We start from the raw sequence: 15,136 nt of genomic DNA, 5'->3' as shown, positions 1-15,136 counted from the left end.
GGCATGTCACAATTCTCAGAAGGTTGTCTGCGGAAGGTCTGCCGCTTTGTAGTCCTCATTCTAATTTTCCAACTTTCTAACCCTAGCTGGTTAGCTTATATATTTATAGAGGATTCTCATTCCTTCTTGTTAATGGAATAAATTGTATAGGGAATCGGACTATCCCTCAACAATCCTTTCCTGCGGCGTATACTCTTTAGCTCAACAATATGGATTTGAGCTAAATTTTCGGCTGGAAGCTGTCAAATATTTGTGACGTTTCCAGGGTTTTTTATTATTTTGCGCTGCTGGACCAACTCTTGTTCAATTTCATCCCCACATTAGAGCACATCTAATGGGGGTTTCAGACGATCCCTAATAAGGGCTCTATCCTTTATGGGGATCTCTAAATTAGAGCCTCAATGAAGATATTCATCCCCTATTGTCCAGAAGATGGGTCTGTGAAATTGGTAGCCACCACCCATCTGGTAGTAAGGGGTTACCTAAAGTCAGCCAAAAGGCAATCCCAATTTCAGGTGAGGACCCGCACCAAAAGCTACAATTAAGAGTTTCTTATCATTTTCAATTGTCCACAACGTTATTCATACTCGCCTCATGATTTTTCTTCAAAAATCTATATTATTCACAACCTTCTCAATTCTTGTTTCATTTGCCAAACTTGTTATTTGAAACAAATATATATATTTACTTTCATCCTTCTTCCACCAATGGCAAAAAAAAATTTCATAAGGCAAAACTTGCTCGACTGAGGAAGCCTGTAGTGCTAAGCCTAGCATGGATATGATTAGTGAAGATCCAATTGTTGGGAAAAATCCATTGGAAATATTGGTGATGCGGGTGCTACTTTCCTACAACAAATCATGGAAGATTAATATTAGTATATCACAATTTTATTACCACAATTTATCAAATAAAATAAATCAAATACGATAAAATACTTATTTTTTCCAAGTTAGAAACTGTTTTTGGTCAATGCTTGATTAGGACAAGATTTTAGGTTGAGACCTGTAATCACTGTCCTTAAGAGTGGGTTTCACCCCTTCTTGATGTAGCAGGTTATGGCGTTCTACCTTCTAGGATACAAAAACCTATGATCCTTATAAGCGTACACTCGCAATACTTAGATCAGGTGAAAAGCTCGATTTTTCCATTGGTACAAAACAATTGAATGACATATCAACATTTGAAAGAATGAGGAATCCATAGACCAGAAAATGAGAGATATTGAGAAAGAAAAATAGATGAAAACATATATAAGAAATAAAAATGGTCTATCTCTTTGCCACAACGTAAAGGGGTGTTTATATAGGACAATGGATAATTAAATATTGGGGCTTTTAGAGATAAGGACATATCAAAGATGATTTTTAGAATATAAACTGAGAGGTTTTCAGTATCTAAAAATGATCATTTATTTCAATGCACCATGACATGTCACCTATAATAAATAACATTCGGACAATCTTTGTCAATGAGCATTGCCGACTCTGAAGAGGAACTGACAAGGAAACCAACTATTGTCCATATCCACATAAATTTTGTGCTCAACACTATTCGAAGTAGACCACGAGGGGTTGATAACACACAAACACAAAATTAAAATAATCACTAGGACATACTTACAAATATCCTCACCAAAGAGGTATTATAGACGGAAGTAATAAAAAAAAAACAAAATTGCACAATCCATGAGAAGAGGAAGAGAAGGAAGCTAGAAGAATGAGAGAAGGGCTACCACCGGCCTCAAGTCGAAACAAAGGGCCGACGGCTCTGGAGTTTTTAGTTTTTAGACCTAGATTTTTTTGTATGGAAAGCAGAGAACGGCTGTTGATTTTTTTTTTTCAATTAGAAAAATTAAATCGATGTCACTGTTATTAATATTTTCTTAATATCCTTCCATAATTAAAAGGTCAAATTCACTAAAAAGTTAACACCCAAGCTCTCTTTTTCAACTCCTCCATCTTGTTCTTCTTACTACCTTGCACAGGCAGATCAGCGTACAGTATAGACGAGCTTTGTCATTAAGGGAAAAACCAAGAACACTCGTTTTTGATAATTATTTAGGTTTTAGTTTTTTGTTTCACTTATTATGTTTGGATGAATGAAAAAGGGTGATTGGAGAGATGGGAGAAAAGAAAGAGAAGGAAAACAAGATATTAAAAGTGAAAATAAACTTACAATAGCTTTTTGGTTTTTAATTTTTAGTCTTTATTTTTAGTGTTTTTTCTTGTACATTACATCTACATGTCTTCCACCCTCCTCCGTTCACTCTTCTTCGTCCCTTCTTTTCTCCATGCATTTCTCATCTACCGCTCACTCAAAAAGTGAAAACCAAAAAATTAAAAATGTTATCAAGCGGATCATTCGCTTGTGTTCGATGGAATATAAATTCACAAGATCCACCACTAAAGTTTTAATTGGGTGGATGTATAATACACCTGTTTCATATTCCCCTTTCTATTCATCTCCTCATATATATTGGTATATCTTAGTGTTTCTACGTGTTACAAGTCAATATCATATGGGAAATGATTTTCACGCGCCTTATCTTCTTACACTCCCTATTTTGTTTGTATCTACACGACTGAATTAAAAAATGGTAAATCAACGAGCAAGAAAAGCAGGAGAGCGCAGGAAGGCGGTGAAAATTATTTCCCGTTCATAAATGGAAGCTGACAGAGTCAAGCACTACAAGTCCCAAAAGTTGGACATTCTGGAATGATTCAATCTGATCAACTACAATACTATCCTCTGCCAAAATTTGCCCTTTCCTTTTATACTAGAAATCTAAGATCACCTTAGAAAAGCTGAAGACACCTTCGCGGTGCTAGAAATCTAAGAGGTTTGGATTACTGTTAGATGATATATGGAAGAGGGTTGATGTAGCCAAAATCAGTGTTCCGATTCCTGACAGACAGAATAAGTCTAAGCTTCACAACTCGCTTTGAGGAGGTTTGTAGCCGTATGTAGCCGTATGGGTGCTCACAAAAAGATCAAGGTGGAGTGTTTGGCATGGGACAAAGCTTGGACTTTGTTTCCAGAGAAAGTGGGTGACGGAACACTTTATATTCATCCAGATATACCTACACTAGCAGAGGTGGTTGCCAAAGAGTGACGGTTTGCCACTAGCTCTAATTACAGTTGGTCGGGCCATGGCTGGTAAGAAGACACCCCGGAATGGAGTCATGGAATTCAAGTTTCAAAACGATCTGCCTCGGAACTTTCAGGTATGGGAGATGAGGTATTCCCTCTTTTGAATTTAGTTACGATAATCTATCTAGGGAGAAAGTTGGATCTTGTTTCTTGTATTGTGCATTATTTCCGGAAGACTTTCTAATTCACAAAAGAAGAGTAATATATTGTTTGGCTGGTGAGGGGATACTGGATGATTATGATGACATAACTGTTAGTTTATAAGTGTATATGCTGAAATGTTTTAAGAACTAAGAGTAGAACTCAATATAAATGTCAGCCCTTGGATCATAGTCCAAGTGTGTAGCTAAGATGTAATCTTAGAGTAAGTGATAGTTTATGTCATGTGTCATTACCTCATAGGGTAGATAAATGAAGTGATAGATTTGAATGATGTAATGAGGGAATATTCTATTCCCAACAGTTACATGTGCACAATGTGCGCGTGAATGAAAGCAAGTAGCTCACTTGCTTCTTCTTCAAGCTCTCTCTCTCTCTCTCTCTCTCTCTCTAAAATCTCTCTCTCTTGAATCTTTCATCTTCCCAAAATTTCCAGCTCCATTGATTGTTGATTTGAAGCTTACATACAAGATAACAGTCTGTGTATGCTAACATGGCCTCAGAGCCAGGTTTGATCAACTGATACTGGGTGTTTGGATCTGTGGAAGAGCTACCAAGAAACTCGAAATTGAGCTCAAGTTGATTGTGATTTGAGTCTAACATGACAAGATCAGGTAGTAGTGAGGTGAGAGCACCGATTTTCAATGGTGATAACTATGAGTTTTAGGGTATTAAGATGAAGACCATTTTCAAGTCTCACAGACTGTGGGATCTGGTTGAAAAAGGGTTCGAAAGCTCAGATTCGAAGAATGATGATGAATCTGATGGGACGAAGCAAGAAAATGAGGAATCAAGCAGCACTAGGAAGATGACTCTTGCAGAGAGACTTATGAAGGATGCTAAAGCTCTTAGTCTGATCCAGGGAGTTGTCTTAGATGAGATATTCCCCAAAATTTCTCATGAAGAAACCTCAAAAGGCGCATGGGACATTCTTCAACAAGAATACCATGGTGATAAACAGGTTAAAAGTGTTAAATTGCAAGGTCTTCGTAGGGAGTTTAAATATACAAGAATGAGAGATGATCCAAGGAGTTATCTTACAAAACTATTTGTTTTAATAAATTAAATGCGGAGCTATGGAGAGGAATTATCTCGAGAGAGAGTTGTTCAAAAGTTGTTAATTAGTTTGCCATCAGCTTATGACTTTATCTGTTTAGTTATTGAGCATTCGAAGGATTTGGATGTGATTAAGGTACAAGAAATGGTAGCCTCTTTGAAGAGTTTTGAGTTAAGGTAAGATAGGCATTCTGAAAACAAAACTGAGAGAGCAATTGCTAGTCTTAGTGTGAATCCCAAACCAGTTAAGTTCACTAGAAATCAAAATGCTAAGTACCAGAAGAATTGAAAGGCAACAGGTAAAAAGTGGGATAACAGACCCACTGATGGTGATAGAAATCCTTGCAAGCATTGTGACAAATTACATTTCGGTGAGTGTCGATTCAAAGGCAAGCTAAAGTGTTACAACTATGACAAGTTCAGTCATCTTGCAAGGGACTACAATAGCAAGAAACCAGTGCAACAACTAAATTATGCCACTCAGGTAGAATCTACACCAACTATGTTTTATGCAAGTGATAAAACTAATACTAGTGTAAAAGGATGTGATGATGTATGGTATGTAGATAATGGGTGTAGTAATCATATGACAAGTAGGGAGGATCTACTTGTTGATATTGACAAGAATGGTTGCAATAGTACCAATAAGGGGAAATCGAAGATTTCCAATGAAATTGCAGTCTGGAATGCACATTGCTTTTAAGGCAAGTGTATGCCACTCTACTACTATGTGGCATAGAAGACTGGGACATCTGAACATGAGCAGTTTGAAGTTGATGTAGGAACAAGAAAGTTGATAGGATTACCAGAAATCAAAGCAGTTAAAGGAGTGTGTGAAGGCTGTGTTCTTGGTAAACAATGTAAGGAGGCATTTCCAAAGGAAGCTACTACTAGGGCATCAACTCATCTAGAGCTTATACACAGTGATATCTGTGGTCCAATGCAGACAACTAGAAAGGCTGGGAATCGATATTTTCTCACCTTCATAGATGACTGCACAAGGATGTGTTAGGTTTATTTTTTAAGACACAAGTCGGAAGTCCTTAATGTGTTTAAAAGTTTCAAGGCTACTGTGGAGTTGCATAGTGGTTATAAGTTGAAGAAGCTTATAAGTGATCGAGGAGGAGAGTACACTTCAATGGAGTTCGACAGATTTTGTGAAGATGTAGGCATGGAAAGACAACTCACCACTCCATACACACCACAGTAAAATGGTGTGGCAAAGAGAAATGACTTAACTATTGTGGAAATGGCTAAGTGTCGCATGTTGGAGAAGAATATTCCACTTGATTTTTGGGTTGAGGCAGTCAATACCTCTGTGTATATCTTGAATAGATGTCCAACCAAAGCTTTGAATAAGAAAACACCTTTTGAAGCATACAGTGGGAGAAAACCAGGAATTGAGCATCTAAAGGTGTTTGGTTCATTGTGTTATTCTCGTGTGCCAACTCAACAGAGACAGAAATTGGATTTGGCAAGCAAGAGGTGCATTTTCTTGGGGTATGGTAATTGTAAGAAGGGATATATACTATATAACATTGAATCTGGGAAAGTGATTGTTTCCAGAGATGTTGTATTCAATGACGATGCATGTTGGGATTGGAATGCACAGAAGGAAAGAAGTGTGAGTATTCAGATTACTGAATTGTCAGAAGGAGAACAAGGGTATGAAATGAGTTCTTGTGGTTCTGAAGCACAATGTGAAGTAAGTGAAGATAGTGAAGTGCCAAGCTCAAGCACTGAAATCTGTGATCAAGGAAGGATAACAGGTCCACAGGATATTGATCACACTCCTCTCAAGTACAGAAGTATTGCATAAATATATGATAAGTGCAATCTGTGCATTATAAAACCATAAAATTTTGAAGAAGCTGCCAAAGATGAATCATGGCAGAAGGCTATGGAAGATGAAATTACCATGATTGAGAATAACAATACTTGGGAGTTGGTTGATAGACCATTTGATAAACCAATCATTGGAGTCAAATGGGTCTATAAGACAAAATTGAATCTGGATGGATCTGTGCAGAAAAACAAAGCAAGGTTGGTTGCAAAGGGCCCAGAAGCCTGGAATAGACTTTAATGAGACATTTTCTCCAGTGGCAAAACTTGACATTGTAAGAACCTTAGTGGCCCTTGCTGCATAGAAAAGTTGGAAGTTATTTCAATTGGATGTAAAGTTAGCATTTCTAAATGAAGTGTTGAATGAGGAGGTGTATGTAGACCAACCATCTGGTTTTGTGATACAAGGCAAGGAAAATAAAGTGTACAGGCTTAGGAAAACCTTATATGGTCTGAAGCAAGCTCCAAGAACTTGGTATGAAGAGATAAACCCTTATTTTACAAAGGTTGGATTTCATAGAAGTCTAAGTGAAGCTACACTATATACCAAGACATCTCACAGTGGCATTCTCAATGTGTCACTATATGTAGATGACATTATCTACACAGGAAGCTCAAAGGAAATGATGATTGAGTTTAAAAATGAGATGATAAGACAATATGAGATGACTGATCTAGGATTGCTTCACCATTTTCTTGGTCTTGGAGTATTTTAGACAGATACTTGCAAGCTTTCAAAAGTAGATGGAAGTGATCTGGCAGATGAGACTTTGTATAGGCAAATGGTGAGGAGTTTGCTATACTTAACTGCAACTAGGCCAGATATCATGTTTGTAGCAAGCTTATTGGCTAGGTTCATGCATAATCCTACCAAGAAGCATATGGGGACATCTAAAAGAGTTCTGAGATACATACAAGGCACTGTGAACTACGGTATTGCCTATGAGAAAGGAAAATGTGCAGTGTTAATTAGTTATTGTGACAGTGACTGGAGTGGAAGTGAAGATGACATGAGAAGCACATCAGGTTATGCTTTTAATCTTGGTTCAGGGGTGTTTTCTTGGGCCTCAATCAAGCAAAGCAGTGTAGCTTTTTTAACTGCAGAGGCAGAATACATCAGTGCAGCAGAAGCCACTGCACAAGCCATTTGGCTAAGATTTGTGCTCTCTGCTTTTGGAGAAGAGCAAGCAGAACCAACTAAGTTGATATATGATAACACTTCAACTATTGCCATATCAAAGAATCTAGTTCATGATCACAAAACCAGACATATCAATCGAAGATTTCATTTCATTCGAGATGCACTTCAAGATGGTGAGATCTGCTATACTGCAAGACTAAAGAACAGATTCAGATATCTTCACCAAAGCTTTAGCAAGGGATCGATTTGAATTTCTGAGGAAAGCTCAAGGAGTGATTTCAGCACAACACTTAGAAGGGAGTGTTAGTTTATAAGTGTATATGCAGAAATGTTATAAGAACTAAGAGTAGAACTCAATATAAATGTCAGCCCTTGGATCACAGTCCAAATGTGCTGCTAAGATGTAATCTTAGAGTAAGTGATAGTTTATGCCACGTGTCATTACCTCATAGGTAAACGAATGAAGGGCTAGATTTGAATGATGTAATGAGGGAATATTCTATTCCCAATGATTACTTGTGCACAATGTGCGTGTGAATGAAAGCAAGTAGCTCATTTGCTTCTTCTTCAAGCTCTCTCTCTCTCTCTCTAAAATCTCTTTTTCTTGAATATTTCATTTTCTCAAAATTTCCATCTCCATTGATTGTTGATTTGAAGCTTACATACAAGATAACAGTCTGTTTATGCTAATAATAACTGGAGCTCAAAACCAAGGTTATGATATTATAGGTACTCTTGTTACTGCATGTTTATTGGAAGGCAAGGAAGATTATGTGAACATGCACTATGCGATTCATGACATGGCATTGTGGTTGGTATTTGAATGCAGGAAGGCCAAAGATAATTTCCTAGTTCCTACCGGTGCTCACTTGATTGAAGCACCATATTTGGAAAAATGGAAGATAATTGGTGGAGGCTTCTTTCAGCATATGCCCACTTTAAGAGTTTTTGACCTGTCAGAAAACAAGGGTGTAACGCATTTGCCATTGGGCATATCAAAATTGAAGTCGGTACAGTATTTCTGTCTATCACAAACAGGTATAAGAAGGTTGCCTGTTGAGTTAAAGGCCTTAGACAAACTCAAATATTTGAACCTATAGTTTACCAGTAAGATGGATATGGTTCCTAAGAATGTAATTACAAGTTTTATGACGCTCATAGTTTTGAGAATGATTATGTTTCATCTGACGATCTTCTGTTTGGTGGAGAAGAATCTGTGTTAGGGAATTGGTGTGCTTGAAACATTTGGATGTGATGACTATGACCATGAGTACTTCACCTCTGTCCAATGTTTTAAAAAATGCGCCTTAAGAGGCTTTATGAGTTCCCTTGATATATCACATATATCACCATTGGAAAATATGAAACACCTTGATATCCTTAATATTTGGGACTGTGGAGGGGCTGTACAAGTATCTAATGATCCTTGCAACTCAATCATCACGATCAAAAGTTGCATCCACAGCCTTCAGCTGGTAAGCGTTTGAATGCCCCCAAACTAAAGGACTTAACATGGCTTATTTTTGCTCAAACTTTGTGACTACAGACATACTCGACTGCCCTGAAATGGAGCAAATAATCAGTTCCAGGCAATTAAGGAAAGCTGAGGAGGTGTTGGACAATTTAAACTCATTTGCAATACTTAATAGCTTGATATTGATCAATCTTTCAAAGCTGAAGAACATATATGCAAATGTAGTGCCCTATCCGTTAACTGTCCACAACTCAAGCAGCTCCCGCTGGATTCCAGTATGAACAGACGAAATATTGCCATCGTAGGAAAAGATTAAGCTACTCGAAATGATTATATTTCCCGCTTTAGAAATTTAAAGATTTGACGTACCTGACATTGTTATGTCGTTGCCAGTCTTCCTTTCATATAAATTGGTAACTATTCTTCCTTTCTGAACATGTTTTTATGTAGGAATTGATGAATGCATATAGTCTGTAAGTTACCCTAATCAAAGAACCACATGTTATGCGGAAACCCGAAACTTTATGAAATTTGCCATCACTAAGATTAACATATATCAGAGAATTTGAATTACGGCCATGAGTTTGGCTTATTTGGTTCAGAACTGATATATTTTTTTAAATTTTCATTAGGGATTTGTTTTATTCTTAAACAAGTGAATTTACCATAAAAATCATATATACTATTAAATCTTTATCATGCCTTTCCTATGTATTTGTCATAAACCCTAGGATATGAAAACAAAAACTGAGTATCATAAACATTGAGGTAATCCTGGTTTCAAAGAAAAACAAAGACCAAACAAACATCCAGGTTGGTTAGTATCTAAGCGGGCGAGAGGGTTTGTCCTCGTACTGATCGCCAATTCTCTACTTCTTCTTGTTAGATTGAATCAAACTTGTGATTATTCCTATGTTGAAATGGATTCAAAGAAGATGATAAAATTGGAATAATTGGTTTCTTCTCTCCTTCTACAAGTCGTGGAGATGCTCTCTTAGATTTCTGATATATATCTTTCTTTCTCACCCAGGTCGTGAGGTAAGGAAAATGACTGTTAGGGACTGTTAGATCTATTATCTCTCCTAGATTAGATCACAGCCACATATCTAACAAGTAATCAAATCAAAGGACATTCACATGGCTCTCATGGCTTTTACAAATCAAAACTTTACACTTGGTATTTTAAGCACAAGTGGATACACCATTTAAACCATAAAACTCATTCTATCACCTCATAACTTATAATTCAACACTCCCCTTTAAGTTTTGAGCTGATTTCACACCAAGCATGTCTCTGAGATAGTTGAACCGATCCTTGGTTAGGGCCTTAGTGAAGATGTATGCAACTTGCTCATTTGTTGGACAGTACACTAAGTCAATTACCCCTTCTTGTAGTGCATCCTTGATGAAATGATACCTTCTGTCAATGTGCTTAGTTTTCTGATGGAACACCGGATTTTTTGTGATTGCAATTGCAGTTGTATTATCATGGTGCATTGGAGTTGATTCAGTTTGTAATTCACCAAAGTCTTCAAGAACAAACATAAGCCAAATAGCTTGGGCAGTTTCCTCAAAAGCACTAATATACTCAACTTCTGCAGTGGAGAGAGCTACACAATTTTGTTTCACTGAAGCCCATGAAAACACCCCACTGCCAAAAGAAAAAAGCATATCCAGAAGTGCTTTTACTGTCATCAACCGATCCTCCCCAATCACTATCACAAAAACCAATTAGCATTGCATTCTTTCCCTTTACATACTCCAAGCCATAATCCAGGGTGCCTATAATGTATCTTAGCACTCTTTTAGCAGTATCAAAATGCTTATTTGTGGGACTATGCATGAACCTAGCAAGGAGACTGGCATCATACATTATATCTGGTCAAGTGGCAGTAAGATATAGCAAGCTTCCTACAATTCTTCTATATTGTTCTTCACTTGCTAATCCACTACCATCATCTTTACACAGCTTATCTGATGGAACAAGGGGTGTGAATACAGATTTGCACTCACTTAGGCCAAATTTATTCAGCAGAGAAGCAACATACTTTCTTTGGTGAATAAAAATACTAGAGTGAGTTTGAATAATTCCCATGCCAAGAAAATGATGGAGAAGACCCAAATCAGTCATTTCATACTTGACCATCATATCCTCCTTGAATTCTTTCAACAGATCATTGTTATTCCCTGTATACACTATGTCATCCACATAAATTGAAACAATCAGAATTTCATCTCCCTTTTCTTTAGTGTAGAGGGTAGCCTCACTAAGACTTTTCATGAAACCACACTGTGCAAAATAAGTGTCAATCTCCCCATACCATGCTCTAGGTGCCTGTTTGAGACCATAGAGAGCTTTATGAAGTTTATACACTTTGTCTTCCTTTCCTGTGATCACAAATCCATCAGGTTGTTCTACATATACCTCTTCTTCCAGAACATCATTCAGAAAGGCATATTTGACATCAAGCTGATAGAGTTTCCAACTCTTTTGTGCAGCCAAAGTAATAAGAATTCTGATTGTATCCAACCTAGCAACATGGGCAAAAGTCTCATTGTACTCTATTCCTGGTTTCTGGGCATATCCCTTTGCAACAAGCCTTGCCTTGTTCTTTTGCACAGTTCCATCAAGATTGAGTTTGGTCTTAAACACTCATTTAACTCCAATTATAGGCTTGTTTGATGGTCTGTCTACCAGTTCCCAGGTTGCATTTTTTTTCAATCATGGAGAGCTCATCCTTCATGGCTTTCATCCAAGACTCATCCTCAGCATCATCTTCATACTTCTCAGGTTCCATAATGCATAAGTTGCATTGAGCAAGTACATCATCCAAGTTTCTCCATTTCAATGGAGTATGATAAAAAACTTGTGAGTCTCTCACACCTTCACTTGATTTTCTAGACGACTCACTTGATTATACTTGTGGAGTAATCTGAGTGTCATCAATACCACTTGAAGTTTCTCTCAAATTACCAGGTGACAAGGTCTTTGAGACTTGAGTCTCATCTTCTGTGAACTCACTTCTTGGTATCTCAATAGACTGCCATTCATAGTTGGGCATAGTCACATGTTTCTCTGTGTTTCCTTGCCAGTCCCAACTTGAATCTTCATCAAACACAACATCTCTCGACAATATTATTCTTTTAGAGAGTGGATAAAAAACTTTGTACCCTTTGTCACACTTTGCATAACCAACAAAAACTCCCTTCAAACTCTTAGCTTCTAGTTTGTGCCTTAGCTCAGATAGAGTATGCACATAGCAAACTGAGCCAAAAACCTTTAAATGAGCAATACCCGGTTTCCTTCCACTGTAGGCTTCAAAGGGGGTTATGTTGTCAAGAGACTTGGTAGGACATCGATTCAAAATATAAACTGCAGTATGTATAACTTCTGCCCTCATATAGTAAGTCATCCCTTTATCATGTAGCATAGACTTGGCCATTTCAACCTGTTTGGACCCGATTTTACATCATCGGCCCGTGCAATCAAGGCCGTTAAGTGGGCATAGCTCCCAACCGTCAGACGGAAAGGTAAAAAGATCATTTTGTTATTATTTAAGGATAATGTTATGATCTTTATCATAACTATCTTTTAATAATAATTTATTATGAAAGATGAGATATGTATCTCCAAGCTGGGAATATGGTGGCACAATTCGAGTTGATCTGGATGTTTGGCGTATGAATCCAAATTGATCCGCGTATAAATGTGTGGGTGGGATCAATTTGGTTGCTTAGTCTGCTGCAAAGTGATTATTATGTATTTAAAATATGGATAAACATTTTGGTATATGCGTCAGAGATTAACATGCGAAGGTGGTGGTTTAAATGGGCTAAAAGTCCACGGTGGTAGTATGGCTTATGCTGAAGGATATGCTTTAGTTTGTCTTAGAGATCCTCGGCTAAAGGATAGTGCAGCACACAGTTCGGATGCAATTCCACAAGATATAATTCAAATAGGACTCTTCATGAGTATCAAGCTGCGCCAAGCGGTGGGGTTTAACCTTCACTATAAATACATGAGGTTGTGCAGCATAAAAAAGGCCCCCACAAAAATCAATACAAAATTGCCCTGCGCAAACTCTCACAACTTGAGATCTTTTTCTTTTCCTTTTTCGCTGACACATCTTCCGTTGGCATCAACAGCACTGTGGAAGCAACCGGTGATATCTTAAGTCGGCATAGATAGCTCTGTCACCGTAGAGTCGGTCGGTCTCGCAGTATCTTCCGTTGGCATCAACAGCACTGCGGCGAGAACGGTCGATTACCTATCCAAGTCTCGGTCGAGAAGGGTTTTCGAATCCTTGTTGGTCGAGGTCATCTCATTAGCCTTCTCGGCGAGGTGAGGTGTTACAGTTATTACATTCGGCACATTGTAAGCCGAATTCGGTTCGTGAACTTTGTAAGAAATAGCAGCCTTGTCTTCAGGCTCGAGAACCCAAGAGGCCGAGACGCGTTCCTTTCTCGGCCGCAATCGCAAGACGCAGAAGTCAGTAGCGCGACCCAACGCAGCATCATCAAATTTACTCCTCGGCCGAGCCTCGGCCGACGAGTTGGCACGCCCCGCAATCACCGAAGGACGTAGTTAGCTTAGAATATATTCGGCCTGCGCGCCACGTAGGCTTTGTAATTTCTAGGGTCAACAAATTGGCACGCCCGGTGGGACCCAGTGCTAATACTACGAAGTTCATATGATATATCAAGATTCCAATCTGGCTCAATGTAGCCGATTGTACGAGCTCCTGGAGGAATTGAAAAAACATAATGAGGAATGTAAAAAATCTTTGGAGGCAGAAAAAGTTCTTCGTGGCCATAGAGAGATGCAAAAGTCATTCGCTTGCATGTTGAAAATAAAAGCTCCTGTTACCATGCAAGGGCAATGGGTAAATGAAGAACGGGCTCGATTTAATGCCTGGCTAGATGAAGAAAATTTTCCTTACGTTTCTGATTACAGATCAATTCCATTTGAAAATATGGTCGGCCAAGAAGAAAAACCTAGGCCACCTATTTTTTCGGTCGAGACTGAAAGTGTGGTAGGCCTAGAAGAAAAAGTTAAAGCTTCTGAGCCACAAATCGACTCAAAAAATGATTCGCCAAAAAATTGCTCCAATGACGAACAAGACCAATACACGACTTCAAACCATAAAATCACATCGATTGATATGGTAATTGAAGACATAGGCCTAGCCGAAAACATCACGCCAATTTATATGATTATTGGTGATAAAGCCGATATGGAGAAATCCCGTTCGGCTAAGTTGCTCGAGTTAAAAGCCGAAATTGGTGAAATAATTATGCCCGGGGGGCATAATAATTGTTCAACACATTCGGCGGCCGAAAATGAAAAATATTTCATTAAGTTAAAAATATTTGGAGAAAATTCTTTATTCGGCCTAAGATCTCGGCTTGGAATAAAGCATCGTTGGCCTCCTCCTCTTTATTAGTTCGGCCATTTTCGTTTGATTTTTAAGAAAAATAATTTATTATTTTCTTAATCATCTGGCTAATTAAGCCGATGCATAAAAAAATAAAGGGGGCAGTATTGTGTCGATCGATTTGTGTTCAGATTTGAGATTTATTCGGCATATAACGTATCATGCAGAAATTAATCATGGCATGAATTGTTCTAGCACAAAGTGTTACAATTTGGCGTCAAAGCAGGAGTTGAATCATGGCATCTGCAATTAGAGTCTTGGCCAAAAGAGTGGTTGTCGAGCCATTCAATGCACCTGGGATTGATTTGGCCGAATATAAAAATAAAAAAATAAAAAATAAAAATAAAAAGTTTGGCCGAACTCTCGACCCCAAATTATTTTTTCTACCTTGGGTCGTGGTTGCTTATCACTTCTCTTCGACCATGGGTTGTTCTTTGGTCTAAGGAAGCCATGACCATGTTCTCTCGGCAGGCTACATCAGAATCAAGTGCAAGCATCCTGAGTCTGACCTCGTACAAATGTGTCGGTGCATGGAGGGTTTGGTGTAGTTGAATGATTGCTCAAGACCACGTGGTTTCGTGGTGTTTTTACATGTTACAGCCAAGCCCCAGGAATGATCTTTATATGGCCGAGTAAAATGGGTTTATATATATAGGTAGGCCGACGTCTTGGATTTTTCTCGATTTCGGTCTCGGCCTCGGCCACTCTACAAAGGCCTCAGGCTTGACCACCATACAAAAGCCTCGGCCTCAGCATATATAAGCCTCGGCCAAAGCTGCATATATATGCTTCGGCCAACACCAAATATATATATATATATATATTGGGGGATTGTTTTTAATGAGGGCATTAGAAACTCGGCGAACTAATGCTTGG

General features: G+C 38.3%; 1 long non-coding RNA gene across 2 annotated transcripts; it reads left to right on the top strand.

The window, feature by feature from the left end:
- The first annotated feature begins 2,622 nt into the window (after positions 1 to 2,622).
- LOC139193727 (uncharacterized) lies at positions 2,623 to 8,839 on the top strand. Of its 2 annotated transcripts, none has more exons than XR_011578176.1 (2): positions 2,623 to 3,227; positions 8,181 to 8,839. It is a non-coding gene; the product is annotated as an uncharacterized lncRNA (long non-coding RNA). The 2 variants fall into 2 exon arrangements; XR_011578175.1 differs by having other exon boundaries at positions 8,081 to 8,839.
- The last annotated feature ends 6,297 nt before the right edge of the window (positions 8,840 to 15,136 follow it).

Source organism: Malus domestica, chromosome 17, assembly GCF_042453785.1.
Source record: "Malus domestica chromosome 17, GDT2T_hap1".
Lineage (NCBI taxonomy): Eukaryota > Viridiplantae > Streptophyta > Magnoliopsida > Rosales > Rosaceae > Malus > Malus domestica.
The sequence above is the reverse complement of the archived record's forward strand: the minus strand, read 5'-3'. Positions and strand labels throughout refer to the sequence as shown.